Genomic DNA, 4,834 nt, shown 5'->3' on the forward strand with positions numbered 1-4,834 from the left:
GGCGAAAAACCAGGGACTAGTTCGCAAAAGTAGGTTTTGGACAAAATCCAAAATGGCGGAAAAATTTGCATACCGGAAATGAAATCCTTGAGGCCTTTTTTGTTCGGCTTGACCCAAGGATTCCAAAGATATAAGACACTTGAGTCTGTGACAAAGGGTTGATGAGATTTAAGCAAAAATATGCAATTTTTTTGTTTTTTGCACTGTAGCGCCACCTATTGGCCAATCTAGCTCATATTCTCTGAACCTCTCCTCGATTTTTGTACTACCTTCTGGCCAAGTTTCAAGTCTCTAGCACTTACGGTTTAGGCTGCACGATGCGTTTTACGGCGGAATAATAATAATAATAATAAAAATCAGCACAATTACAATAGGGTTTCAGCATTTCATGCTTGAACCCCTAATAAAAATCAGTACAATTACAATAGGGTTTCAGCACTTCGTGCTTGAACCCCTAATAATAATAATTAAAGCTGCAAGCAGCATTTATCGGGGTTCAAGCTATTAAGGCCTTTAAGGGTTTTTAAGCACAAAAGTTATCAAGTTTTATTTAGCAAGCATCTAACCACTGACATAATAGATGGAAAACACCATTTACAGTCAATACAGGCAATTTACCATAGGAAATATGTGGTTTTAAAGCTTTTTAACAGTTATAGTGCCACCTTTGGTCCGATGTCCATAAAATTTGGCATGCTTGTTAATGATGTTATGTGACATATGCTCACCAATTTTTGTGAAGTTTTGAGTTTTCATTTAGGATTTATAGGCTTTTTAGTGTATTTTGCCACGCCCATTTTATAAATGACCCTATTACAGCCATCCAAATGCAAAAGTTCAACTTTTTTTTGATAATTATTGATCTAGAGAGTCCAGAGAATTGTCCTAGACTGGTTTGGTTCCGATTGGGCAAAAAACCTAGGACTAGTTCGCAAAAGTAGGTTTTTAACATGTTTGCGAATATTAAATGAACGGTTTGATTGACAGCAATGGTTCTTGAGGCAAAGTTGTTCAGTATGAGGAGATCTATCAACGGATATGCATATTGTGTGGATGTATGCAACACCACGTGATTACAGAGCCGAGAAAACTCGTTAGCGCCAACTAGTGGCCGATTTCTTTCAAAATTCTTACAGACCGCTTGGGCCATGAGTCGAACATGCCCATCGAGTTTCGTTCCGATCAGCCTCCGTTAACCTTGTCTAATAGGTGCTCAAACTTCATTGGCCGATGGCGGCCATGTTTTTTTAGATACGTAAATGTCCTCATAGGCATACATGGCACCTTGGACCAAGACACTGCATACCAATTTTCAAGTCAATCGGACAAATGGTCAGGTGGTTATAGCCCTTTTCATGTTTTTTTCAAGTTATAGCGCCACCTACTGTTCAATCGTCGCGATTTTTTTACTGTGACCTCAAATTGAACTATTACACATGTGTACCGAGTTTGGTGAAGATACCTCATTTATTTCTCGAGTTATAGCCGTTTTAGTAAAATAGGCTCCTCCCACAACGTACGTTTTGGCGCCCCCTAGCGACCGTGAATCGAAATTTCAACTTTTTTTCGATAATTATTGATATTCAGACTCCAGAGAACATTTCTGCTCTGGTTTGGTTCCAATCGGACAAAAAACCTAGGACTAGTTCGCAAAAGTAGGTTTTTGAGAAAATTCAAAATGGCGGAAAATTTTCCCAGGCGGAAATGAAATCGGAGATATACGTTTTGACCGTCTTGAGCCAAGGATTACAGTGATATAAGACACTTGATTCTATGACAAACGTCTAGGAGTTATGGCTGATTTCATACTTTTGCTTGCTATAGCGCCACCTATTGACCAATCGGGGTCATACTTTGATAGGTTCTCCCCAAATTGAGGACTACCATTTGGCTGAGTTTCAAGTCTCCAGCATTTACGGTTTGGGCTGCACGATGCGTTTTAGGGGAAAATAATAATAATAATTAAAGCTGCAAGCAGCATTTATCGGGGTTCAAGCAGTTAAGGCCTTTAAGGCATTTAAGCACAAAAGCATCAAAAGTTATTAAGATTCATTTAGCAAGCATGTAACCACTGACATAATAGATGGAAAAGACCATTTACAGCCAATACAGGCAATTTGCCATGGGATATATATGGTTTTAAAGCTTTTTAACAGTTATAGCGCCACCTATGGTCCGATCTCCATAAAATTGTTTACTGTGACCTCAAATTGAACCCATACACATGTGTACTGAGTTTGGTGAAGATATCTCATTTACTTCTTGAGTTATAGCCATTTGAGTAAAATAGGCACCTCCCACGACGATTTGCCACATTCTAGAATTATTTAATATGATTCTAGCATGATTTACTATCATATACCATGTTCCAGAATGATTTATTAGGATTCTAGCATGATTTACCTTGATACACCTCATTTCAGTATTATTTACTATGATTTACAATGTTTCTAGCATGATTAACCACATTACTAGCAATTATGTGAAGTGTCAGTGCAAATGAGGTGATGAACACTGACAAAATATTATTGTGTTATAATAGTTAGTTATATACGTGATTTTTAGTGTGTGTCCAAGTATGAATGCAAAAGCACATGTAAAATATTTCATTATTAAGTAGAATGGCCAGCAGAGGGCACTAGAAGACCACTTATTGGCTCACTTTCACTTTAAACCAGTTTTCTGCACTAAAGCAAACCAGTTTTTCCATGTTAACTCAATGCATGCTTACACACACACACACACACACACACACACACACACACACACACACACACACACACACACACACACACACATACACACACACACACACACATACACACACAGCATAGTTAACCATGATTTACCATGATATACCACGTTGTAGTATTATTTACCAGGAGATAAACGACAATCTAGTATTATTTACTTTGATTTACCATGTTTCTAGCCTGATTTATCACATTACTAGCAATTATTTGAAGTGTCAGTGCAAATAAAGTGATTAACACTGACAAAATATGATTGTGTTATAATAGTTATTGCTATATAATTGATTTTTTTTAGTGTGTATTCAAGTATGAATGCAAGCACATGTTGAAATATTTCATTAATAAGTAGAATGGCCAGCAGAGGGCAGTAGAAGACCACTTATTGGCTCACTTTCACTTTAAACCAGTTTTCTGCACTAAAGCAAACCAGTTTATCCATGTTAACTCAATGCATGCTTACACACACACACACACACACACACACACACACACACACACACACACACACACACACACACACACACACACACACACACACACACACACACACACACACACACACACACACACACAGCATAGTTAACCATGATTTACCATGATTTACCACATTACTAGCAATTATTTGAAGTGTCAGTGCAAATAAAGTGATTAACACTGACAAAATATGATTGTGTTATAATAGTTATTGCTATATAAGTGATTTTTAGTGTGTATTCAAGTATAAATGCAAGCACATGTGGAAAAATTTCATTAATAAGTAGAATGGCCAGCAGAGGGCAGTAGAAGACCACTTATTGGCTCACTTTCACTTTAAACCTCATGATTTTGACCAGTTTTCTGCACTAAAGCAAACCAGTGTTTCCATGTTAACTCAATAATGCATACTTGCTACATATGCTACACACAATAATGCTACACACACACACACACACACACACACACACACACACACACACACACACACACACAAATGTTTCAGTGATATTGGTGTCACATTCACCTTCATCACATTCACCTTCTGTCTTCATCACATTCACCATCTGTCGTCATCACCTGCACCTGCTCCTCATCACCCTCCTCATCATCACCTGCTCCTCATCATCATAACCGTCACCTGTTGTCCTTGTCTTGATCTGTGTATTTAAGTTCCCCTCTCATCCATTATCATTGTCGGTTATTGTTTGTGCACTAGCACTCTGTTATGTTTGTTTTCATGTTGGAAAATAAAACCTTTGTTATATTTGTACCACACACACACACACACACACACACACACACACACACACACACACACACACCATCATTTATCATGATTTACCATGGCTGATACCAATACCAATATGAGAAAATGACTATTTTAAACAGCAGGGGGCAGTAAAATACCACTTATTGGCTTAACATGCCATTAAATCATATCATTTTCACCTTTTTAACTGTTATAGAGGCAAATTTTGTCCGATCTGTCTGAAAATTTTCATGCTTGTTCAGGGTGATATTTCACACGTTCTGACTTGTTTTTAAGAAGGTCTGAGCATTGATTAAAGAGATATAGGCTTTCGGGGACACTTGGTAAAGGCCAGATTTTGAAGTGAACCTATTATAGCTATCCAAATGAAGTAGTTCAACTTTCTGACAATTATTGATCTAGTGAGTCCAGAGAATTGTATTGCACTAGTTTTTTAACATTATGATATGAAAATTATATGATCAGAGATGGAAAAGACCATTTACAGCCAATACAGGCAGTTTACCATAGGAAATATATGATTTTAAAGCTTTTTAACAGTTATAGCGCCACCTATCGTCCGATCTCCATAGAATTTTTCATGCTTGTTAATGATGTTATGTCACATATGCTGACCAATTTTTGTGAAGTTCTGAGTTTTTATTTAGGATTTATAGGCTTTTTAATGTATTTTGACACGCCCATTTTATAAATTACCCTATTACAGCCATCCAAATGCAAAAGTACAACTTTTTTTTGATAATTATTGATCTAGAGAGTCCAGAGAATTGTCCTAGACTGGTCTGGTTCCGATCGGGCAAAAAACCTAGGACTAGTTCGCAAAAGTAGGTTTTAG

The sequence above is a fragment of the Scardinius erythrophthalmus genome, assembly GCF_964197995.2.
Source record: "Scardinius erythrophthalmus genome assembly, contig: HAP1_SCAFFOLD_62, whole genome shotgun sequence".
NCBI classification, from domain to species: Eukaryota; Metazoa; Chordata; class Actinopteri; order Cypriniformes; family Leuciscidae; genus Scardinius; species Scardinius erythrophthalmus.